This window comes from Saccopteryx bilineata, chromosome 9, assembly GCF_036850765.1.
Source record: "Saccopteryx bilineata isolate mSacBil1 chromosome 9, mSacBil1_pri_phased_curated, whole genome shotgun sequence".
NCBI classification, from domain to species: domain Eukaryota; kingdom Metazoa; phylum Chordata; class Mammalia; order Chiroptera; family Emballonuridae; genus Saccopteryx; species Saccopteryx bilineata.
In genome coordinates this window covers 7,630,531-7,656,763 of record NC_089498.1, presented here as the reverse complement: position 1 = coordinate 7,656,763, position 26,233 = coordinate 7,630,531, and the positions used below count along the sequence as shown (strand labels likewise).

General features: G+C 49.6%; 1 protein-coding gene across 1 annotated transcript in view; it reads right to left on the bottom strand.

Moving 5' to 3' along the window:
* FTO (FTO alpha-ketoglutarate dependent dioxygenase) overlaps window positions 1-26,233 on the bottom strand; it is a 332,528-nt gene that overhangs the window by 158,824 nt on the left and 147,471 nt on the right. The gene's annotated exons all lie outside the window — the stretch shown is intronic.

Genomic DNA, 26,233 nt, shown 5'->3' with positions numbered 1-26,233 from the left:
AGTTGTTTGCTTTGCCTGTAAAAGGAGCGTGGTCTCTGGCCTTCTCTCTCCCTGCTTCTCGCACCCAGCCTAGGCTTTCTGTACTGCCTTTCTTACGAGAACCATTCCTTTCTATTTCCGGCCATGCGGGCGATTTTTGTTGTTTTGTTGTTGCTGTTGTTCACTTGTTTCCCTGGCTTTTTGCAAATCAAGCTCTTACAAAGAAAGAAATAAATGTACAGAAATCAAGAAGAGTATTCTATCTCACTGGATAATCTTTCCAGCTTTGAAATTCCGCTGTGTATTTCAAATAAGATGCTCAGGGATTCTTATGCTCTTCGACGTACGGTTTTGGGGAGAATCGCTTTTCCTACGGGCATGACTGTGATCCTTTTAAAATTCAGGCTCGCAGACGAGTACAAAAACTCCAAGCCTCTGCCTCGCACTGGGAAAGGTCAGATGCCACTTGAGAAGCAGTTGGAGCCCAAAGCGTATCGTACCCTGCTTATTCTAACAAGTAGCATTACATCAAAACTCAAATTTGAAATGCTCGTTTCAGTTTTATCCACAACACACCCCAGTGTGCTCCTTTGGGTGCATGTATTTTAAACATGCAAATTTATGAAACACTATCGGAACAATTAAGAAGAGAATGAAAAGAATCCTATTGGCACTAGAAACTGGAGTGAGCAAATGCCTTCCAAGTTTTAATCTTAGAACTTTTCATCACGTGTATTTATCATCTTCATGTAACTGGAGTAGAAACCGTTACAATTTATAGACGTCGTATTTCATTTCAAGTTAGTGTAGCTTCCTTGGAGCTGTTATAACCACAGCAGTGGCGAAAGGGAATGAAATTGTCACTTTCTCTTTTCTGGCCAACTCAACAAATTCCTTATCTAATTGATGCCAACCCCTCCTGATGCTCTCCTTACAGGGCACGCTGGTTCTCGTGTGACGTGCAAATGCTACTTGCTCGCCCCTCTCTAGCATTTCAGAGTATATTTAATATCTTCGCGACAACCTGGGAAAGACAGGAAGGGTGCATTCGCCTTTCTGGTGGCCTTCCATCAGCACCCAGTCCCCGTCCCTGTCACAGCGCCCAGACCTCCTCTTGCGGAAGTATTTTATGGCATGGAGTCTTAAAGAGGCCATTGGCAGACAAAGTGTCCTGCTCTCCCCCATCCAGGACGTGGGCCAGGCCAACCTGATGCTCTTTTCCAAGACTTCAGACATAAAAGAAGGAGGACCAAGAATGGGAAAGGATCTGGAGGTGGTTTATCAATTGCCTTAGTTCCTACCACCCATGGACCTCCAAGTATTCCTGGTTTGCTGAACTTTCTGAGTCCAGATCACTGTCTTTTCCTTTGATGACACCTTGAGTTATCCAATAGCCTTTCATTAAAGCCCCACTTCGTTCAGATTCACCAAAATCTGTTCTGTTGCTTACCATCAACAGCGGGACAAAGAGAGTTAAGAGAGGATACAAAGAAACGGATTCAAAGGCTTTAGGACAGGAAATAGTCGTTATTTCATTGCGAAGGGTCTGCAAGATACCTGGCCAGCACTCACCAGGAAAGGGACCCTGAGCTCTGTGTTAGGACCAGAGTTACCTCCACTACACCAGGTGATATTCCCTGTTGGACAATCAGGGAGCTCCCAGGGCAACAACATTTCAGCCCTCCTGCCCAGGGAGGGACGCTTCGTTTCTCCAGGTAATTCTACCGCCTAAAGCCCAGGCGGCAAAGCTAAAGCAGGGGTTGCATGTTCAAATAGCCACTAGGGCCAGCAAGGTGGCATGAATGAGGTGAGAGGCGGTTACCTGAAGAGAGTGTGAGCTCTGTCGGAAAGGGCAGCCACCAATCGGCAACGGCCAACTCTGCCATTCAGAAATGCTGGTTCAGTGGTGACGGACTCGTGAATTTTCAAAACAAACGTGAAATCTGTTTGTTTGTTTGAATGTGAAAAGTGCTGCTTTTTAAATGTGGGTATTCTAAGAACAGCACTGCATTGGCTCCTTGCCTGTGGTCTGCCTGAGGTACTTGGAGCTGAGAGGGACCTTAAAAAGTCACATAGTGTCCCTAGGTCTGCCGGCACGCCTCATTTTCCCCAAACGCAAAAATGCTCCACATGGAAGACAGAGTACACATCTGAGATGGTTCCAAAGACATGATGAAAACAAAACTATTTCTCAAGCTGACAGTATGGAACTAACTTCTTAGAAATGTCACTGAAATGATGCATGGTGCCAGGTGGGTACTAGAATCACCAGGGGATCACTTCACCAATTATATAAGTGTCTCACCACTATGCCGCTCACCTACAACTAATATAAATAGTAATGAACGTAAACGGTAATTGAAAAAAAAGTCATTTATCTCTTCTTTGCCTTTTACAACATGTAAATGTTCATCCAGAGGCCTTTGTTGTCTATGAACAGTCCCGAAGGGGGGATGGAGGGTTTAAAACACAAGTTTCAGCCTGACCAGGCGGTGGTGCAGTGGACAGAGCGTCAGACTGGGACACAGAGGACCCAGGTTGGAAACCCCAAGGTTGCCGGCTTCAGTACAGGCTTACCTGGCTTTAGCTCAGGGTCGCTGGCTTGAGCATGGGATCATAGACATGCCCCCACGATCACTGGCTTGAGCCCAAAGTTGCGGGCTTGAGCAAGGGGTCACTCGGTCTGCTGTAGACCCCGATCAAGGCACATATGAGAAAGCAATCAATGAACAACTAAGGTGGTGCAACGAAGAATTGATGCTTCTCATCTCTCTCCCTTCCCGTCTCTTTGTCCCTATCTGTCCCTCTCTCTATCTCTCCTCTGTCTCTGTCAACACACACACAAAAATTAAGTTTCACAAGGGCAGAGTACCTCATCTGTTCAGTTCAACACTGTATCCCCACTACTAGACTAATGACTTCTAGTGAATACTGTCAAGTCAGTGAATAAAAAGGGAAAGTGAAAAACAAGTGCTGCAAAAGCAAAGAGCAATGGAAGACTTTTCTTTTAGGAAACTGTTATTACATAAATTTCCACAAAATAGATGAACTGAGAGGCAGTCGTGTACTTGACCGAGGGGCTCTGTTCACGGCCCCGAAGGATTCACTCGAGGTCTCTTCAAACACCCAGATCTCTGCGTTTGGAGTTTCCCAAACTCCAGTCAGTCCAGCACGTTCTCGTAATCCTTGCCATATTTGTGTACAAGGCATATAATATTGACTATTTTTCCTTATATTAACCCATTGTTTTAAACTATAAAAAATTCATTTCAGAAGAAAAATGGGAATAAGAAACTAGTGATACTTGTCGTAAATGAGAAGATAACCATAAAAATATGTTAAAAACAAGGCAATATGTTTACTTCATTCTGGATAGATATCAGTGCCTGCTGAAGGCTGGGAGGCTGAAGCCCACCCCCGCCTGTAAGAGAGGACATGAACGAGGGATGGAGTGTGTTACAGACACATCGGTCTAATGAAGACCGCCTTGACGTCGCCACATGGACTGAAAAGGCGCTGAGGAACGACTTTCCTCACAGTGTGGTCCTCGCGATGGGCACAGTGCTGGAGCGCCATCTGGCATCTCCCCGGGCAACACCCCTGGACTGCATCCCCGCTCTGGGCGCAATGCCCCATTGCGGTGGTCTTTAAGCACTTCACAGATAGACCTCTTTTCTCCATAAATGTACTCTTACACAGAACTCAACATAAAAAGCAGGCGCAGGCCTCTGTGAGGTGGGGATGGAGGACCTGGGGGCTCTCCCTTTGTCAAGGGACGTCTCTTCCAAACCCAAGGAACGGTGAAACACCATTGCCAGCCCTGGCCCAAGAGTGTTTAAAAGAGCAGTCAAGTTTTCTAAATGTTATGCATTGTTGGTGGGGACGCAAAATATTGCCATTCTGGCAAATGGTTTGGCAGTTTCTTATAAAAGTTACATGGACACTTCACATAGGACCCAGAAATCCCATTTCTAAGGACCTATCTATAGAAGTGAAAAACGTATGCTCACCCGAAAATATGCACACGAATGTTTACAGCATCTTTACTCATAATGGCCAAAAACTAAAAACAACCAAAACGTCCTCCAGAGAGTAAACGGCAAAGGTACTGGGGTGTCTCCATACAATGGAGTGCTTACCGCTTAGCAGTAAACAGAGACACGTACTGATGGAGGCAGCCACATGGGTGAAGACAAAGGCGTTCGTTATGCTGAGTGAGAGGGACGGTCTCAAAAGACTGAACACTGACTGATCCCACTTACTTGACATTCTGGGAAAGGTACAATTACAGGGATGGACAGAGAATCCGTGGTTGCCAGGGATTAGGCGGGATGAGTGCCATTACAAAGGGAACTCTGGAACGATGGGACTATTCTGCTTCCTGATTGGAGGAGTGGTGGTTACGTGACTTTATAGCATGTTCAACCTCATGAACTGGATGTCCCCAGTCTATTTGATCGTATGACAATTTTATAAAATTTATTTTTTCAAAATTCATTTTCATCACATTTTTAGGACAGGAAGGAATATAGAAAAATAATTTTATATACCAACCCATCTAATGAATAAGTAATTAGTAAAAAAAAAAAAAAATACAGAGAAATATATCTGGATGTCCAAACCAAATCTATTACAAAATTTTGTGTTTTTTGTTAAATATTGGAAAAGGATGGGTAAACTTAGATTGAGCATTCAGACCCTAAAACGTAGTACTTCACAAAATTTAGAGTGAAAAGAAGTCATTGCACAGAAGGAAATTTCTAGACTGTCAAAGAGCATTATTTTCACGAGTGTCAGCAGTGAAATGTTGCTCCTCGCAGCTCTGGTTCCTCAAGGGCTGACTTTGCACAGGAAATGTTAATAGTCCATTTTTCCCATCAGCAGTAGTAACACAGAACTATCTTCAAACGAGGATCAGTTTTTAAACAGTCTCTTGTTACTAAAAACACTGTCTTCCTCTTCTACCCTCAAAATATAGGGAAAGTAAACCATGGGCTCAGGAATCAGGCTCTGGAGGTTGAATTTCACCTCATTGTAATTCTTTCTTAACAGGAATCTATGGGAACGCTGCCTATCAGGCAAAGACTCAGAAAATTCTTAAGAGGGCTGGCTATTCAAACCCCAGTGGTCTCCACCCAGAGTGGCCTCTTCCGCCACTGCCATGTGGGGACGAGAACAGAACCTCTCCACAGGTCCTCGTGGGGGACCTGGCCCAGGACCGAGGCCACTATGATTCGTACTGCTTAGTTTCATCTTAAACTCACCCACCAACCTTCTGCTAGGCTGTGCTATTTTAACAAAAGGATTCCTGAAAAGTGCCTGTTACTTTAAATGAAAAACTTCAAAAGGAAATCAGGCAACCGCTGACTAATCCCAACCAAAAAGGCCCTCTACCAGGAGCCAGGGGCCATATTCCTTTGCAAATCCCCAGCGGTCATAAATCTGTGTCTTGAGTGTGGGTCTTATTCTCAGAATCAGTCCTGAGTTTACCTGACGCTGCTCCATTTATAGACCCCTCTCTCTCTTGAGCCACCAACCCACACTTGTCCTGTCCTTCTCAGTCTCATGCGGGTCACTCATTCTGGGACCCTGGACTGTGATTAGCCCAGAGCTATGCCCCTGGCCCCCCCTCATCTGTTCTGCTGCTCTCTCTGTGGGTCATCACCCCTTCCAATGGCTTTAGGGGTCCCCTGTAGACTAATGACACCTATACTACACACCCTCAAACAGAACTCTCCACTGAGCTCCAGCCCCAGAGAGCTGACAACTGCTCACCTCTCCTTGAACAGACACCTCAGACGTGATGTCTCAACCTCAGCTTGCCCATCTTCCAACTGACAGTTTCTGCTCTCCAATCACTTGCCTCTTGGTCAGACTGCTCCATCTCCTGTGTTTCCCCAGAGCGGTGAATAACATCACTAGCAATGCCGTCATCCAAAGCAGACCGCTGGGCCTCATCCTAGTCTCCTCCTTCAGCGGTCCCTGCGCTCCCTGACCTGAACATAGAATCCTGTCCTCCCCCTCCGCTCAGGAAAACTCCGCCCCCCAGCCCCACACCAGGGGCTTCGTGTGGGCCCATCTCCCGTCGAGGCCCCGGAGTGTTGTCCATGTAGTGTCTCTGTGTCCATCTCATGTCTTCTGTGAATTTTTCTCCTGTAAGAGGGATCTTTTAAAAATGCAAGTCTGAACATGGTGATTCCTTTCAAATTCAGAGTCAGCATTATGGACAGCAGTGATTTCAAACTGTCTTTAAGACCTGGTGTTTTTAGGACGAATCTTAGGGTCAAAGGAGCTTTGGCCTTCAAAGCCCATCTAAACCAGAGTGGTTCTGTTCCTCTCAGTTTTGGTCATCATCATTTGAGAGACCCAAAAATCACTGTAATTTGTGGAAAGCACAAATTCCTTAACCTGACCCAAAAACAAACAAACAACATAAACAAAACAAAAACACCCTCTTCTTAATACAGGTCCTGCTTACTTCTTAAATTTTATCTCCTGACATCTTCTATTCCATATAAAACCATTTGAGGAAACACTGCGGTTCCCTAAAATTACCTGGCTGTCCGATACTACATACGTGCCTGGCTGCGTAACTCACCAGTAACTGCACATTCTTGGAGCAACATCTCACGTGACATCTCTGCAGAGCCTTCCACGAGCCACATCCTTCCACTAGGTTACGAAGAGCTGAGCAGCGCTTCTTCTGGGGCCGCCCAGAGCACCGTACAGGCCACGTGCTGCTCCACTGCTCTTAGTTACCCGTTAGCCGTCTCCTCCCCGACTGTGGGCTCTCTCAGAACAGCTAAGGTCCAGGCCCATTTCTCCCTAATACACCCCAAGGTGTCTGGTGTGGCACCCTGTCGTGAATGCAGACCCTGAGAGATGCTTGCAGAGTCAGTGAAGCCAGGTGACCTATGATCACACTGCAGCGAGGCAGACCCTTCTAAGGAGCCGAAGGAAGAAGCCCATCTTTGTCCAGGGCAGTAGAGAGAAGCACCTTGGACTCTGGCAACCCACCACATCCTAAGGACCTCCAAGAGTTAGTTCCCCAGTGGTTTTTAGTTTCTTCTGGCTCAAGACTTTATGCATAAAACCAAAGTTAAAAAAAAAAATCCACAACCATGAGTAATGTGAGAGGGCCCGAGACACTATTTCAGGGAACGAGAAAAGGAAACCCCAAATTCTAAGGCTTGAAGAAGCCTTGACTTTTACGCCTAATTTTCACGTCTTTCTCGGAAAAAAAATTCCGAATGTATTCAATTAAAAATGAGCAATTTGCCTGACCAGGCGGTGGTGCAGTGGATAGAGCGTCAGACTGGGATGCGGAAGGACCCAGGTTCGAGACCCCGAGGTCGCCAGCTTGAGCGCGGGTTCATCTGCTTTTGAGCAAAAGCTCACCAGCTTGAACCCAAGGTCACTGGCTCGAGCAAGTGGGTACTCGGTCTGCTGAAGGCCCGCGGTCAAGGCACATATGAGAAAGCAATCAGTGAACAACTAAGGTGTCGCAATGAAAAACTGATGATTGATGCTTCTCATCTCTCTCCGTTCCTGTCTGTCTGTCCCTATCTATCCCTCTGACTCTCTCTGTCTCTGGAAAAAAAAAAAAAAAGTGGGCAATTCATCCTGAATTCCTATTGGACTCGGTTTTTACGTTAAGTCACCATCAGTACGTCCTCATTCCGGGGGATCATAAAAATGCACACAGGCACATACATGCAGTTTGCAGAATTTGTAGTGTTTAACGCTTTCAGACACTGAGATTTTTAAAAGGAGAATTACAGCATTTACTCCTTGCTAATAATTCTATGTGTCTTTAGGACTTTCAGTTCCTTTCTGAGACAGGGTAAACTTTCTTTCCCTCCAGACTTATCCAGCCTCCTTACAAGTCAGAGAACGTTGTCTGAGGAAACACGTGAAAACAGGAGGGATTCCACAAATACGGCTGGTAATCCCCCTACTTGGTTCATTGAGAGAGAGAGAGAGAGAGAGAGAGAGAGAGAGAGAGAGAGAGAGAAACAACAATGAGAAAACCCTGCTGCTGGTTTCCCCATTTCCAAAGGCACATAAACACCAGGATGCCAGAACCATGTCCCCTTCCTCCTCTCCCTCCACACCTTCGCCCTCCCCGCCACCAAAAAACAGTGATGCTGTCATTATGGGCGAAAGGCCGATGCTAACACCTTTTATACACAACTTTGCCTCGTGTTCGGGCTGTTCTTCCCCCACCCCCAACCCCCAACCCCCTGCCCCCCGCCCCGCACACACAAATTGCAAAGATCTGCTCCGGCTGATAAAGAGGGCGAAAGGTTCAACTTGTGCAGAAACTTGGTCTGAGATGTTATCAGCTGGGAAAGCTATTTCCCCGAGTCAACATTGCCACGGGCTGTCAAAACTCAGCCAGGGCTCCTCTCTTCAAAAGTCCAGGGACATTTTTTTCCCCTTTTCTTTCTTTCCTTTTTTTTAAAGAAGAAAGGCACAGAACCCACTGAGATAGCCTTAGTCCCATCAAAGAAAGGTCGCTCTCGGGTCTGCCTTCATTTACTGATTGTCAGCTTCAGACGGCTCCTTTGTGAGGCCGGGCCCTCCACGCTGAGTGATGCCTTCACGTTTTCTAAGCCAGGCCGGGCACTGCCGAGGACTTCCAGCGTGCTTGGATCCACCGCCCCGCAGAACAAATAAACATTCTTCGCAGCCTTTTTTTTTTTTTTTTGGCCTACTTTATCACCCTCTCCAGAGCAAGAGGTTTTGGGGGGGATGCTAATGTTTACACAATGTTGAAACTTTCTTTCCCCCGTTTCCTGAATTTGAGAAAACACATCCTGGATGACCTCGGCTCCGAGATAACACCCAGTCGGCCCTGGGTGCTGCGTCTACCCGAGGACTTACTGCGGTCCTCCAGCGCTCCCCACCCCCACCCTGCAGGGTCTCCTTCCCAGGGAAGCAGAAGGTAGGCTAGGCTGTCCTGAAAGGGAAGCCCCAAGGCAGAGCCTCCCAGAGGCTGCCGACAAAACGGCCTTGTCCTCCCACTCAAAGACACACGTGGTTCGTTCTTCCCGAAGACCTGCTTAATTTCGACGAGCATCTCAGCGAAGTTTGCCAAAATGAATCCTCAAGGACGTACGGGGAAGACAGAGCTCAGCCCCGCCCCAGCGTGCACCGCTGAGCTCAGGATGCTGAGGACGGCGGGAAGCGTCTGTGGGGACAGACCCGAGGGAACACGTGTCTTTGCGCGGTTTCCTCGCCTGTGAAGGGGTCTATGCAACGGCTCCTAAAGTCCCAGGACGATCACAGAACATAATTCAGGCTAGGTGCTCTGCACCATGCTTGGCACATACAAAATGCTCCATAAACGCTACCAAGTGGTATGATTACTATCATAAGCGGTATCATGGGTAAAAAAATTGAGGGAAAAAAGGATCACAGAGAATAGGGACACTGATATTTTTGTTTTATGTTAAAATAGCACAGCCATGAATTTGCATAATTCTTTTTTTTTTCTTCCCCAAAGCACTCTCCTCGTGCCTCCCATTTTTCTCCTCCTGCCAGCACAGAGATCACTGCACCACGCATTTCACTAAAAGCTATGAAGCCAGGCAGCCTGCCTGGGGCTGTGTGAGCTCCCAGGACAGCCGGGGAGACTGCAGGGGGCCCAGCTGTGCAGGGAAAGATGGCCTGCCCGTTGGCATCACCTGGGTGCCAGGGCAGGGGCTGGAGGCAGAGCTCAGAGCTGCAGCTCATGTGTGTGTCAAGGAAAACAGAGAGAAAGGAAAGAAGGATGGAAGGAAGAAGGGAGGGGAATAGGGAGGGAGGGAGAGAGGAAGGAAGGAAGAAAAAGAGAAGGAGGAAGGAAGGAGAGGAGAGGGAGGAGAGGAGGGAAGGAGAGAAGGAAAGAGGAAAGGAAGAAGAAAGAGAAAGAAAAAAGGAAAGAAGGGGGAGAGAGGGAGGGAGGAAGAAAGGAAGGAAGGAAAGAAAGAAAAAAAAGAAAAGTGAAAAGAGGGAAAAATGAAAGGGGAAAAAAGAAAGAAAGAAAAATGAAAGAGGGAAAAAGGAAAGGAAGAAGGAAGAATGGAAGGGGAAAGGGTGAAGAGGGAGAGTGGTTTATAGGAGCCGGCTGCTCTGGCCCTGGCGCCAGCAGCCCCGCCCCCGCCCCTGTGTGCCTGCAGCCCCGCCCCCGCTCCTGTGCGCCCGCAACCCCGCTGCCCCCGCTGGCACAGGTACAACTAAATGTTGACTTCAATGCTTCAGAAAGCACTCCACTGATTTTGTACATGATTAATTGCCAAAGACATGGCTGGCCATATGGAACAGAGAAAGCATCAAGTAATTCATACTTCTGTATGTGATCGCTTGGCCCCTGTTGTTTTAATGTACAGGAAAGAGCTAGTATAGCACAGCCCTGGTGTCTTGCCCCTGACAGCCCATTAAGAAATCTCAAAGCACCTAGTACGAGTTATGCTGTTGGCTTTTCAATAGCAGCCTAATAAAACAGAAGCAAAGCTTTCCAACTAGTCTTAAATCTTTCACATACAGTACATTAACTACTGTGGCTAAAACAACGGGCTTCTTATGATAGGAAATGGGATTTGATTTCTAGTCTCTGCGTACTTACTCAAAGCCTTTTTCTGACCTTTATGGAGTTTACAAAATCATTGTTCTTCACCCCCACCCCCGCCCCACTCTGTTTTCCAAGGGGCCCTAATAGATTAGTTTGTTTCAACCATCCCCTCTTCGTCACTGTTACACGTAGTCCGTACAATGAAGCTGATTCATACGGAGGTGAGAGAAACGGCGTAATTACTGTTGCCCAGAGAGCCCAGGAATCATTCCAGCTTCTGAAGCATCAGCTTTGTTTAAAGGGGGGGGGGGCTTGTACTGGGGTTGGGGGAGAGCATCACAAACACACCCATAGGACCGTCACCTCCCTTTCCCATCACTCTGTGAAACGAATCCGTTTGATGTGGGAAAGAGGATCGATTTATTTTGCAGTTGGTCCACTGTTAGTGGTGGGTGACACCCCATTCCAGGCAGGGAGGACCGTGCCAGCTCAGTGGCAATTCTATCCCAATTTGCGGTCTATTAGCGTCATCCATTAGCAAAAAAATCTTTGCCGACTGATTTTCAATCCGGGGGGAATATACATACACATTTCGACAATGTTTTCCTTCCAAGGGTTTTCAGGATGACAGCGCTAAAAACTGTAACAGCGCCCGGTAGTTCCCTTTGTCGGTTCTGACATGTGTTGGCGGGGACGACTTTGTTGGCACCTTTCATTAGAAAATATTTATACAGTGTTCTCTGTCTGAGGATTGTTAGGTATTGAAATTATCCTCGCGGCAGAAGACCGTGTATGTGGGAAATTCCACTTGACGGCCTATTCATTAGTGGGACGGTAATTGCCTCTACTGCTGAAACGAGCTCCCAGCCCAGTCAGCGCGCCAAGCCAGTGTGAAATCCCCTGCCCCCTTCCTTCCGCCGGACAGGCCGGTGCTTTCCAGGATGAGCACATCCACTGGGTCACGGTGTCACGAAACAGGGCAGGAGCAAGAGTCTTCGGAGGAGAAAGAAACAATAGCACTGCAGCTGAGTCCCTGACGGGCGAGGAGGACGCTCGACCTGATGTCTGCGAAGGTGGCAGCCTGTCTCCCTCGACCCTTCCTGACATTTACCTTCTCTGCTGCAGTGTGCTCTGTGTGCCATGAGGGTGACGGACCTCCCGTTTCACAGATGGGGAAACTGAGGCTGGGGAAGCGGAACGGCCAAGAGCAGTGCCCACCGGTGGCAGAACTACCACCGTGAGAAGTGCGCACATCTGGCTGACCGCTCACAGCAATAGGAGCTCTAATGGGCTGTTCATAAAATTATTATAAATCATACTTTTCTCTTATAGATATACGATATATATACATATACATATATATATGTATACATAGACACACACACACACACAATTACAAAGCAATACACATAAAAGTCTCTTTCCAAAGTCTCATCACGGAAATAAACCTAGCACAGCTGCAAAACCTTCAACAAGGGAAATCTGGGTGTCTGGCCGCAGACACACCCAGAGCAACACTACCTGGATGTAGAATGAAATACGGACGTAGGACATATGTGTGTGTTACACTTAATGGATATGAGGACGACAGTGACTTCTCTCCCGTTCCTTCTGCAGGGTCTGGACATGCTTGCATCTTCTCATCAAAAACTCTTCACTGTACAGATAAAAGCAAGAGCGCGCCCAAGGCCACCACAATGTGCCCAGGCCCCTGGGTCCCCAGGTCCCGCTGCCACGCCCAAGCCTCTCCCTGCGCAAGCCCGGGCGGGTCGCAGGCCTGCTCACTGAAGGTGAAGCATGGCCAGCTACACCGAGCGCTAAATAACTGTGGCGCTGATGACGTTTGTCCTTGAAGTGGCTTAGCACCTTCCAATCCTCGGGCGAGTGAAAAGTCACCCAAGATCTCCATCAGATCAGCGCCCTGCTCGCCGCCCCCCATCCATCACACAAAGGCTGAAATGGTCCGTGGTGCACACTGGATTAGATGAAGTGGAAAACATTGGGGGAGCGGGGAAGGCGGGGAGGCCTTTGAAAGGGAACGGGAAAAAGAAATCACACTGGCAAGAGGATCCAGCTGACAGCTTGGTCCCTAACAAGTGAGACAAGTGAGTATGTCCGGGACATTGTGAATGCAGGGAGAGTGCGGGCCTTTTGTCTGAGGCCCTACAGTGTGTCTTCAACCCAACTGCGGCCTGCATCGCTGAACATATGTTTTCTGCACGAGAACTGAAGCAGAAAAGGCTCTTTGTGATAGTTCGCTCCTTTGTGTCTAGCTGCTCCCCATTTCACCCCCGCCCTTTCGGTCACATCCAAGCTAAAGCCCTAGTGGCAATTGTAACTGTTCAGGAAAGTGAAGCCAGAATGCCCTGCTGAGACTCTTCTACTGCCACCACCCGCCTGGCTGAGACAAATGAACCCCACAGTGGCAATATGAGGAGAGACATTTAGTGAGTACCTACTACGTGCCAGGCACTGCAACAAGCATTTGATCAAACTTACCACATTTCACCCAGCAATTGCTATACGCGAGTCACCTCTGTTTCAGAGAGGAGGAAATCGAGGCACAGAAAGAGTAAAGAACCCCCAAAACCACACGAGGAGTCGGGAATGTTCGTGGGACATTCAGCAGACAGGAGTACAGGGTGGGAGAGGACCGTCTTCATGAAACATGAAGATCTGGGCAAACTGTACATACACAGACACGCCATTCCACACTGGAAGTGCCTGTGTCTTAGCTGGGGACTCGGTGGTGCAGAACTCAGAGGGAGCACGGCTGGTGGGGCAGGTGGCTCTGCAGTGCGGAGAACGACGGTGGGCGAGTCAGGAGGGGTCTCTCGCCCTTGTGGATTTAGCAGGGAGGGAAGACAGAGCACAGCGCTGGCGTCTGGCTGCCTGAGGGGCTGAGTTGGTCACAGGCAAGGTACTCACCCTCCATGTGCCTCAGTTTCCTTGCCTCTAAAGTGAAGTTATTTATAGCATCCACTTCAGGGGGTTGACAAGATTCTACTTTTACACATAGGTCTTAGAATCAAACAGTGCTGACACATGATAAACAGCCAATAGGTGTCAGGTTCTTTAGAGTCACTTACAGTCACTAAGTGATGATGCTACTAAAATCGGTCATCATTTTTATACTCTCTAAGCCCCTGTTCAGTGTTAACCATTATACCAGAGAAGACAAGATCTCTAATCTAAATGGTGATGGTGGTGGTGGTGGTGATGGAGGCGGTGGTGGTGGTGGTGGTACTGGTGATGGTGGTGATGGTGATGATGGTGATGGTGGCGATGGTGGTGATGGTGGTGGTGATGGTGATGGGGGTGGTGATGGTGATGGGGGTGGTGATGGTGATGGTGATGGTGGTGATTGTGATGATGGTGATGGTGATGGTGGTGGTGGTGATGGTGATGGTGGTGATGGTGATGATGGTAGTGAGGATGGTGATGATGGTGGTGGTGGTGGTGGTAGTGGTGGTGATGGTGGTGATGGTGATGGTGGTGGTGGTGATGGTGATGGTGATGGTGATGATGGTGATGGTGATGGGGGTGGTGATGGTGATGGGGGTGGTGATGGTGATGGTGATGGTGGTGGTTGTGGTGATGGTGATGATGGTGATTGTGATGATGGTGATGGTGATGGTGATGGTGGTGATGGTGATGGTGGTGATGGTGATGATGGTAGTGAGGATGGTGATGATGGTGGTGGTGGTGGTGGTAGTGGTGGTGATGGTGGTGATGGTGATGGTGGTGGTGGTGATGGTGATGGTGGTGGTGATGATGGTAGTGAGGATGGTGATGGTGGTGGTGGTGATGGTGATGGTGGTGATGGTGATGATGGTGATGGTGATGATGGTGATGATGGTGATGGTGATGATGGTGATGGTGGTGGTAGTGAGGATGGTGGTGGTGGTGGTGGTGGTGATGGTGATGGTGATGATGGTGATGGTGGTGATGATGATGATGGTGATGGTGGTGATGGTGATAATGGTGGTAGTGAGGATGGTGGTGGTGGTAGTGGTGGTAGTGATGGTGATGGTGGTGATGGTGATGGTGGTAATGGTGATGGTGGTGGTGGTGATGGTGGTGGTGGTGATGGTGATGGTGGTGATGGTGGTGATGGTGTGATCAGCAGCTGACATTACTGAGAACTTACTCCATGCCAGGTGCTGTCACATGCACTATATTATTGACTCCTAAAAATAAGTCTATGAGATAAAGAAATTATCTCTATTTTGCAGATAAAAAAAAGCTGAGCTGCCGAAAGGTTAAGCAACTTGCCAAATTTTACACCATTAAGTAAACAGAGCCAAATCCAACCCAACCATCAGAAGCTAACATATGTGCAAACTGATTTACACTTTGAAAAGTGCTTTCATGAACAATTTCTCATTTAATCCCCATGAAAACTATATGCATTAGGTGGAGCAGGAATTATTAATCACATAATTAAAGATGAGGAACCTGGGGCTCAGCTAAACTCAATAGCTCATTCAATATCAAAATTAGTTCAGGAGTCAAGTTATGACGCGAAAGCTGGCATTCTAACTCCAGGTCCAGCATATTTAAACTGAACACATGAAACAGAAAGTCCTACAGGCGAGTTCTCATGTGATGATCCATTCAGATCCCTGCTATATGGTGGGCATCCATAAGGTCACAGTATCTGGCTTACGACCTAGGTTTTAAAAAATACAATACATACACAGGTTGAAGGGTGACCACAGGGGGATATAAAATAACTGTCAGATTCAATAAAACTCTTGAAATTGATTTTTATTTATAAAAGTTATTCTACTTTATGAGAATGTCCTGTTCATTGCCTATTATAGCTTCAACTTGATCGTTTAACACTGATCTGCTAAGGACTCTTATCCTTTTCATTTTGAGGCTATGAAAACTAACGTATAGACCTGGTAGGACATAAGATATCACCAATCAATTTCAGCACGTCCATCTGCCCACTCTTACAATCTTATTTTCTTTCAGATTCTTGAGGTCAGAACGATGTCTCGCTCTCATGAAGCGGCTCATTCTATGGACAATGTGACTAGTAAAACTCTAAATGAAGTAACCGTCTGGCAGGAAAAGATAATTCAGTGAAAATCTCATGGGCAGAGCTGCTACACTTGTCCTCTGCAGATAACCCCTACCTAAGACAAAGGCGGTCCCTGCCTAGGCCACTCTCTGTGAACATCACTGTCTACAAAGTCCTCAATGTCAGCATGAGCAGCTGTTTGGCCCATACCGACTCAGAGGAGACGGACAGACAGACACATACACACTGGGGCGATAGTTCTCAAAAAGGAATTCAGAACCTATTTAAGCGGACACGAAATCAGCCATCCTAAGTGCATGTTGCTAGTGCGTTAACAGGAACCACGAAGAGAAAACCACTTTCCCGTGGGGCTCTGCAGAACAGAACGGGAACGGTGTTGACGGTAACAAAGATGACCATTTACTGAACACTTAGCCTAGGCCAGCCGCTGTCCTCATTGTTTTTCATGTGTTCCTCATTAAATCTCCATGGCAATTCAGGGAAACTGGCTTTACTGTCATCCCAATGTTCAGAGAAGAACGTCAGGTCCCAAAAAATTACTGAGTAACTTGCCTCACATCACATGGCTGATAAGTGGTGGGGCCCAGGATTTGGACCCAGGCAGTCTGCTGGCAGAGTCTTTCTTACCCACTCATCTATGCAATGGCAAGTAACCTGTGGAGTCTTTTTTATGAGGCAGGGATATGGCCTCTCACTTGATCCTTCCAATAATCCGACAAGGTTGGTTGGTATCATTAGCAAACTCATTTTCTAAGAATTTAATAATTGGCCCAGACTCTCATTGCCAGAGTAAGGGTCGTTAGCAGAACTATTATAAACGATGCTAAGTTCCTTGACAATGACTTTGGTAAAGACTACGGATCAGAACTGGTCTCTACTTATGGAAGAAACAGTATCTCCCTCCCAGAATGGCTAACGTCCCACCTGGAGACATGAACAGAAGACCTGAGGTAACTGGAAATAGCATCACTTTTTTCGTTTAAATAAACAAAACAACCAAATGGTTGTTAAGTCTCAGATCTGCCAAACTATCTTTGCACCTAGATCCGCTTCATGGATGTCATGACCCTTTCCAGCTATCACGTCCGGAGTCGAGGTTGAAATGATAGTTCATTTAGGATTTTTTTCACCCTTTCTCACCTGTATCAATATTACACATGAAAGGAATCCGAGTGTTAGATGGTAAGGTTAACCTCTGCATGTGATGTTCTGTTCACGTGTTTGTCTAGCGTCGCTGACAGCAGCTGTCATTAGATCTAATATGTGGCTTAAGCACTGGCCACATAGCTTCCTTTCGGTTAGGAATATATCCAACATTCACACAAGTGATTAGTGTCAGCCCATTAATTGAAGGAGCATCTATACATTTATCAGAATGAATCATGTCTGAAGTTCCGGATAGAGTCTGACGTTGATGGAAACAAGGCTTTCAACTCCTGCCCTCTCAAGAATTTACAGAAGAGAACAATCCCTACACAGCATTCTTTCCCTTCAATCATCCCAACTGTGGTTTGGAATACAAGAAACAATTAGGGCAGCTCGACAAACGCACAGAGCAGGGGTCCCCAAACTTTTTACACAGGGGACCAGTTCACTGTCCCTCAGACCGTTGGGGGGCCGCCACATACAGTGCTCCTCTCACTGACCACCAGTGAAAGAGGTGCCCCTTTCCGGAAGTGCGGCAGGAGCTGTATAAATGGTTTCAGGTGGCCACATGCAGCCCGCGGGCCATAGTTTGGGGATGCCTGGCACAGAGGGACCTGGAGGAAGGGGTCCTTGGTGCCCTGCACCAGGAGTCTGTCCTAGAGTCTGCTTAGTCCTCTAGTTCATCCCTCAATACCTCCCACGTCGGGGGCTCTGAGTTCCAGGGTTAGAGACTGCATTTCATTCCTTCTTAGGGGAAGGAAGCAATTATTCCAACTTCAATTATTAATCCCTTTAAAACACTATCTCCTCCTCCCAGGGAAACCGCTGACGACTGCAGCGGTTTAATGGCACCTCAGCTTTAAGACAGGGATGCAGTCACCACAAAGATGCTTTGAAATCCCCAACAACAGCAGAAGCCACACTCCTGTCCTGAGTGACGCAACCTCCAACCTGCCAGTGTGACTGCTGCAGGCGTGAATGCCCACGTGACTCCCACTGGCCGCAGTCGGAGCAGTTTTCTGCTTTGACGAGCAGATATGAGTGGCCCGTCTCCTAGAGGTTAACTAAATGCCGCTCCTGCCTTACTCAGTGGTTAGACACTCCGTCCACAAAGATGATGCCGTTGGAGAACCCCAGTGGAGGGCGCAGTCCTTTCGTGCTGAAACTGTCTCCATGGGACTGAGCAGGGACACTTTAACTTTGGGGACTTAGACAATGGGCATTTTGAAAGGATTAGAAAAACGGGGAACCACTGAGCCTCCTCCCCGCTCCTGTGTTCAAGTCTACCACCTGCTGCGGCATTTTTGTGTCGGTCACAGAGAAGCCTTCGTGTTTGAGGCTCATATTTACTGTAGCTCAAATGGCCCGTTTGGACTTCCATTAACTTAAGGAGCAGAGTACAAAATATTTCGCGCCTGAAGAACTCATTCCTACACCAACAGACTGTCCTGCCTGGCCCGCACACATAAACCTCCGTGGGGGTCCGTGAACTTAGGCGATGGCCTGCTCACCTTTGCAGGCCATATCCGGGAGGTCAGAGATGCTCCATTTACGTTTAATAAAGTATTATCGGTCCCCCGAGAGCCGCGTAACATTGGTGATTTCACAGTTCACTACAGTAACAGGTGTTGTGATAAACAAGAATGTAAAGTGTTAAAAAAAAGGGGGGGGGTGAGACCATGTCAGAGACATTAAGCAGCTTTAAACACTGACAGCAGAAAGGGAAAAATTTTAAGCAATTTGGTCAGGTCAGTAAAAAGCGTCACAGGTCAAAGGAACAAAATGGCACCCCAAACTTCTGCCCGTTGACAAATGGGCACACCGCCTTGTGGTTGGGTGCACAGGCAAAGGCGGAGCAACTGTCGTGTGGAAACCAAAAATATGTTCTTTGTGGCTCTCGGACAATGAGCCGCCTCAGCGCGGTGGACACTCGAGGCCCCATTCCAGCCCGGTGCGCGGCCGGGAGAGACACTCGGGAGAACAAAAGGCCCGTCTTCATTGTGACCGTGCAGGAGGGTTAAGCATCTGACCCGCAAGTATGGTGCGCTTGTGCTCGGTGGGAAGGCTCGTGACAATATAAACAAGAATTGCTGCTGTTAGAGAAAGGGGCCACAATGAGAAACGATCTCAGACGCTTGTTGTACAGCTGTCAGAGTTTCAGCTCTGCCTGACCTCTGAGGGCGCCAACATGTTTGACGCAGACGATTTAAGATATTTTTGCGTGTCCTCTGACCATGCACCTTGGCCAGCCTTCCACTTGGGAATACCTATCGTTGGTCCCAGAGTGCTTTTCGGGGAGTGAGGTTTTTACACTGGGGGGTACAGCCCTCAAGCCACGGGCCTCCCCAGACTGTCCTCACTGGCTGGCTGACCACCCCGAGAAGCAGCCGGAAGCCAGACCGCAGAGGGACCTGGCAGGAGGCAGCAATGATTGACTCTGGAGAACACAATTTCTTTAGAATAGCTCAGCTTTGGACCTGGCGGGTTAGCTCGGTCAGTTCGAGTGTCACCCCGAAACATCAAGGTTGCGGGTTAGATCCCTGGTCAGGGGACATAGTGTAAGTAACCTATGAGTACACAACTAAGTGGAACAACAAAAAAATCCTTCCCTTGCCCTCTCTTACTCTCTCTTTCCCTCCTCCCATCCTTTCTCTGTCTCACTAAAAAAAAAATCAATCAATAAAATATAAATAGAATGGTTGGGTTTTGTTTTAAAGCAGAATATTATCACACCTTCCCTTCCACAAAAGACATTACTGAAGCAAAGTTTTTACTCTGTCAAACAATAACTTAATTTAGCTGAATAGTGTCTCCGTTTATTGGAACAAATGTACAGTCATGTGTTTCCAACCCGCAGAAGAGAAGGCCCTGAGCGCAGCCAGCAAACAGGTCAGCCGACACGGAAACAGGAAGAGCCACGCGCTCTCCCGGGACGGCCACGGAGATGACGGTCAGAGGAGGAATTCTGGGGGAGAAGACGGAATCCTGGTCCAAGCTGAGGGGACGCGCCATCTTCCTGCCGCCCGGGAGGGGCTCTGAAACTCTCCCACCGAAAAGAAGGTCCCTGGGACATGCCGGTGAGAAGGTGTTGTCCACCCCTGGGGGCAGGGCGAGGCCAGAAGGATGGGGGGCCGTCACCTGGGCCTACGGAGCGGCTTTAAAGGAAGACGCCCTGGTGGCCGGCCCCAGATTGGCGGCGAGACTTCCCCCTTCTTGGGAAGAAAGGAAGGCCCACGGAGGAAAAACAAAAGCAAGGGACAGTCCAAGTCTTGTAAACAGCAGGGCACAGGAAAGTCTCGCTTGTCAAACGCACTGTCGACTCTAACGACACTGGGCTTTGATGTTGGCCCAAACAGAAAACCTCCACGGTTTGCAAGATTTACAGCATTTCTAGGGGAACGGTCTTATGCGCCAGGATTTTTCCTTTGGAGATTAAGGTTTATTTTACCCCCGGTGTTCGGCGGGTCGGACTGCGGGAGCCTCAGCAGTGACAAGGACATTCTCCTGCCTTCTGACTCATCAAATACCCCAAACTTGTATTCATCAAATCAAGGTCGTTTTTCGGGGAACCCAGCTGCCAGGGAGGATCTGAACTGTGGGTTAATCACTGTTGTTCTGATGTGACAAAAGTGTCTCTTTTGCCAAGAGTCAGCTCCTAAGAGAGATCACAAACAGTGACTTAGAAATGACTGCACCAATCTCTGCATTTCAGAAGACCACACCATTCATTCCTCAAACTGAAATGAGGAGGAGCAGAGGAGATGGCAAAGGAGAGAGGCCAGCCCCCCGTGCTCAGGGAATCGTAAGTCACACACACGGACTGCTACGAAGGGGCCGCGAGAGGCACAGGGCGCTGGAAAGAGCACCCAGAATTGCCACGAACACTCCTTTCTGTAAGCTGGAGCTTATCCTTCTGACCTCAAAGGGAGGCCTGCCCGGTAAGGGTAGAGCCTTCGACTGTACAAGGCTGAGAAGCTGCTGGTACATTTCAGCTGGATTGTAGGGCGTAATTAATCCCAGCTTAACGGAGGAAAATGGCAGGTCGGGTCATAGGAATCACCTCTGTCTGAAGGTCGGGATGCCCACCGCTCACCTTGGCAGCGTGGCCACCCACGAGGGACCTGGGAGCAGGTCATCTCTGAGTCCTCAGTGATCCTGTCTAGAAAGGTGCTACCCTCGCCGTCCTGAGTGTCTGTCCAGCGTGGCCTGTTAGGGTGCGTCTTCTGCCAGGGCAAGTGAGGACCGTTCACTTCCACCACATCAAAAGGCAACACAGGAGAGCAATGTCCCACCCGCCCCTCTAAATGCACAGGCTCTCGAGAAAAGAAGTCTAGTCCCGCTTCTAGGAATGGGAAACGTAATCAGCCACTTGGGTGTTTTATTCCTAACGATGCTGAGGGAAGACCCACCCCCCCCCTTTCACTCAAGAATGTCAATGCATCTCTGAAATCCTAACACATAAAACCACAGGACATACGGGGAGGAGGGCAGACCTGTCTGACACCAGCATGCGAACTGCAGAGGCTCACGGCTAGCACGACTCCTGGCTGCTCACTGCCCGGCCCTTCTAACGATGACTGGCTGAGGTCGCCTGAGGACACACGTAACTGTCAGTGAGTCTTTGCTCGAAATTGCAACAATTTGGTCCTTCTCCCTGTACCCCCAGCTACACTATAATAATAACCAACCGTTTTCCTCGGCTTCCTTACAACAAAAACACACTTGTGCAATAGCCAAGGTATGTCTGTCCCTTTGGGGTCAGTTTCTTCCATGCAATTTGCAACAAAACTTTACACCTTGGTTTTTAAGAGCACCGTCCTGCAGTTATGGTATTGATTTTTCATTTTGCTCCGCACACACTACCGCAACTTTATAACTGATCTACAGCATTAACGGCTTCCCGGGCCGTGGAGGCCAAATTAATCACAAAATCAACAGTCTGTGTTTATGTCATAGAGCTCAATTTTCGCTTTCACCGTAAATTGCAGGGCCACAGCCAGCGAGCGCCCAGCGCGCTGTTGGAGAGGCATGGCTGAGATTGCCTCCCCTTCGAGATGTACAATGATGCTGCTGCAAATTTAAAATGTTTACTGCTTTGGGGGTCAGCCTCCATTCAGTCAGCTTCTGGGCAACGGAATGTCCACGGCTAATTTCGGGAGGAACCCAGAGGAAAGCTACCCGCGGCACCCCCGTCTGGCTAACATTGTCCTTATTCCCAGGCGCCTGAGGGTGACCAAGCCGCCACACTGCTCGGAGGAACCTATTCTCAGAACAGATCACAAAGATGCGGAGCCGGGTTCACCTATCTCTTCTCCCTCCCTGTACTCTGCGCGGCCTTCCCACTGAAACTTTCCACGCCGTCGAACGCAACAGCAGGGTCGCTGCAGACGCTGCTGACTGCCCCGCAGGGTTCGACACAGTGCCTCTCCCTCAGCTCCACCACCTACGCCTGGTGTTTGCAACCGCTGTGGCACCGGCTCTCCTAGGCTTGTCCTTCTCATCCCACACTGCCCCTTTGGTCCCCTGACTCCCTACCCACATTCTCTCTCCCTCGACCACCCCAGCTGCCGTCTCCACGCGGTGACGCAGTGTGGGAGGTGCCTTCGGGCATGGATTAACATAGGGAGAACGTTGCCTGGCACACGAAAGGCGCGTGAGGAATGCCCACGGAAGTCGTGCAGGGACCCCTCAGATCGCCGTGTGGCTCGGAAGTCTCTACCGAGCTCCAGACCAAGTACTGCCACGTCTTCTTGGATGCTCTACCAGAGCCTTGAACTCCATAGGCGACAAATGACCTCCTCTTCTGTTCTCAGCTGGGTCAACGGTAGCATCACCCGTCCAGTAACAAGACTGGGCATCCCCAGGACTGCCCATGACTCTTCCTCATCTCTCCTCCCTAACACCCGTGGTCGGGAGGGGCTGTGTGCCTCCTTAAACCCTGGAATGCCCCCTCCTTTTCTTCCCTCTCTGACTACCTTGGTCTGGGTACCATTATGTTATTTCTCACCAGAATACCTGCAACAGGTCTACGTGCCCCAGGCTCTCCCCTCCACAGTCTGTCCACTGTGCTATGGCCAGGTACACTTCTCCAGAACAGGCCTGGCTTGACCACTTTCCCACCCGAAGGTCTTTGAAACCAATTCCCGCCACGACCTCCAGAATGGAGGCCGAGTTTCTGAGCGGGCTGCATGGTCTGCCTTCCAGGTGTCTCCCGGTCCCTCAGTCCCTGCCTCCTCTGCCCAGCCTCCCCAGACAGGGCCCCGACGCCCGGTCCCTCGGTCCCTGCCCCCTCTGCCCAGCCTCCCCAGACAGGGCCTGATGCCCGGTCCCTCGGTCCCTGCCCCCTCTGCCCAGCCTCCCCAGACAGGGCTCTGATGCCCGGTCCCTCGGTCCCTGCCCCCTCTGCCCAGCCTCCCCAGACAGGGCCTGATGCCCGGTCCCTCGGTCCCTGCCCCCTCTGCCCAGCCTCACCAGACAGGTCCCCGACGCCCGGTCCCTCGGTCCCTGCCCCCTCTGCCCAGCCTCCCCAGACAGGGCCCTGATGCCCGGTCCCTCAGTCCCTGCCCCCTCTGCCCAGCCTCCCCAGACAGGGCCCCGACGCCGTCGTCCCTGCCCCTCTGCCCAGCCTCCCCAGACAGGGCCCCGACGCCCTCATCCCTGCCCCTCTGCCCAGCCTCCCCAGACAGGGTCCCGACGCCCGGTCCCTCGGTCCCTGCCCCCTCTGCCCAGCCTCCCCAGACAGAGCCCCGACGCCCGGTCCCTCGGTCCCTGCCCCCTCTTCCCAGCCTCCCCAGACAGGGCCCCGACGCCCTAGTTACAAAGTACAACATCACTTCTGCAAACACACACTAAGATGCCCAACAACTGGGCCCTAGTGTCTACCGTCTGCTCTGCCTGCCGTGGGCCGTCTCCCTCCTTCACTCGCAAAACCTCTGCCTACTAACTGTCGTCAGTCTGCCCCTCAAGGTACGATGGAAAAGCCCCTCCTATTCCAGGAGGGCCCTCCCAGCTTCCTCAGCCCGACTTACGGCCTCTGGGGCACCGTCAGGAGGCTGTGTCTCCACCTCTCCTCTGACACATCACACCTCGTCCACGTGTCTGTTTCCCTACACCCTGCACATGCGGCACCTCCTCATTTTGGCCACACACCAGACTCCCAGGGTCTTAAGAGAAAAAACGAAACTTCAGTGACTGCTTGTTGGATTGAACTGAGGCCTCACCTGGACTCTGCACCTCTCTGGTGGATGTCAGCTGGGCATGAAAACGCATTTTGTCCAGAAACCCGTTACGGCCGCTGCTGGGCAAGGAGGGGACAGTTAGGAAACGGTGACCTGGGAACGGGTCCAGAGCAGCCAGTGGAAGAGAGAGGGGTGTGGGGCCCTCGGAGGAGGAGGCCGGGTTATCGGCATTTTAGCCCAGAGAGAAAACAAACGGATACTCTCTGGGGGGCGCGGGGTTATCACATTTCTCCCTTGTGCTCGAGACAGGTTTATAAACACAGAGGGCTATAATAAAACTCACATGAGAGACAGAACTCAGCTTCAGCAAGTGTTTACATTCTAATCAGTACAACAAATCACTTCTCACCAGGGGAGTCCAACTCAGCTGGCGTGAGGTTTCTCGTACCTGGGCCAAGAGGACCCTGGGCCAGAGGCCTGGTCCCTTCAGCTGGCACCCCTTGTCCAGATGCTGCCCTGCTCGCGAGTGCCAAAATATATGGGCCCTTGGTACGTCCTGATTTGTCACATGATTCCCAACCTCGACAAGGAGAAGGCAGTATTGAAGACAATGGCTCCTCACCTTTCTGACAGGGAAAGGCTGGTGGCCACAGCTCCCGGGATGGCTTCTAGGTATCAGAGGAAAGAAACATATGACTACTCCCAGGATTCTGGCCTTTCTTAAAGTCTAAGGTGAGTGATGTTCGGAAGACAGTGGAATTAGGACAGGAGCACTCCAGAGGGTACACTGAGGTCCACAGGTGGCAGCTGACCCTCCCCCAGGGACTCACCTTCTCAGAACCTGTTAAGAACTGGACGGCAGCCTCACCATCGGCCTGCGTGGGATGGTTACACATTTTGGATTTGCCTCTTACGGAGAGAACCTGATGAGGGTTGTCTCACTGCAGAGAGTGGCACCCAGGTCCGACTGTGGATCTGGCTTCTACTCCAGTAATGCGGAAGAATACGGACAAAGAAACCGCATGCTGCTCACGTTCCATCTCACAGCGGGATCAACAACGCCCAGCTCTGTGACAAGGGATGGCTAACGAGATTCGCAACTTAACTTCCAAAAATCATGAAACAGTGAAGTGCTCCCAGTTCTATCCCCCATAAATAGTCGACGCCTCCAGAATAAACCTTGAGCTCCTGAGCACGGCTTTCGTGAGGGTGGCAGGCACTATGTCACATGAACTCTACATATGTGCACACGCACACACACATCATACACACACACACACACACACACATTATAAACTCTGCTACAAACTCTTATCTACAGAAGCACTTTGAGCATCTCTCTTAAAATTAAAAATACACACATCCTCTGGTCCAACAATTCTACTCCTAGGAATCACCATAGATGTCACATGTGCAAATCTTATCCATTAGGATAGTCGTTACAACATTATTTGTAAAAGTAGAAGACTGAAGAAGGTAGGAGGCTACTTAAAAAAATTCTGAGACCATACAATGAAAAGCTATGTAGTCATTTCAGAGAATGTACAACCGTGGGAAGGTCTCTAAGCTATAGGGGTATTCATTGGAGAGCATCCCACATAAACGTTTGTAAGTATATAGAACACCTCTGGAAAGATACAGAAAATACTAGGAGCAGTGTTAGCCTCTTAGATGGGGCTGGGGGCGGGCTGGGAGATGGACGGCTTGCTCCACACTGGCCCTATACCAACACTTTCAAAATTCTGCACCATGCGCATGCAGCAGCAGCCAGCCTGGTACACCAACACTTTCTGAACTCTGCACCATGCGCATGCAGCAGCAGCCAACACTTTCTGAACTCTGCACCATGTGCATGCACCAGCAGCCAGCCTGGGAAACTCCTCGGAAGGACCTCGCCCAGGTCCCGAGCTCATGGAGCAGCCAGGCTAAGGCCACACTCCTCCACCTGCAGTCACGAAAGGATTGGGGAACACAAGGTAGCATCCAGATGTGGTTAGAAAAGGAGAAACAGATGCTCAAGGAGCTAAATACACTGTCCACCTCAACACGAAAGAGCCTAACGCTGACCTGCCGGACCCAAACACAAGGCACAGGAAAACCTCCGGAGGAACATTCGTTTCGTCAGTTTGACACGGGTACCCGGCTGAGAGTCGGTCAGAGTATCAGAGACGGCACAGTCACTGGGAGACTTGGGGAGTGATGAAAGACCCGGAACCAGGAACAGGGAGCTCTGGGTCCTACACGCACCAGGATCTGGCTCTGATGCCCCCAGGCAAGCCTCTGTTCCTTCTGGGCCCTTCCTTTGCCCAGATGCAGAGAATG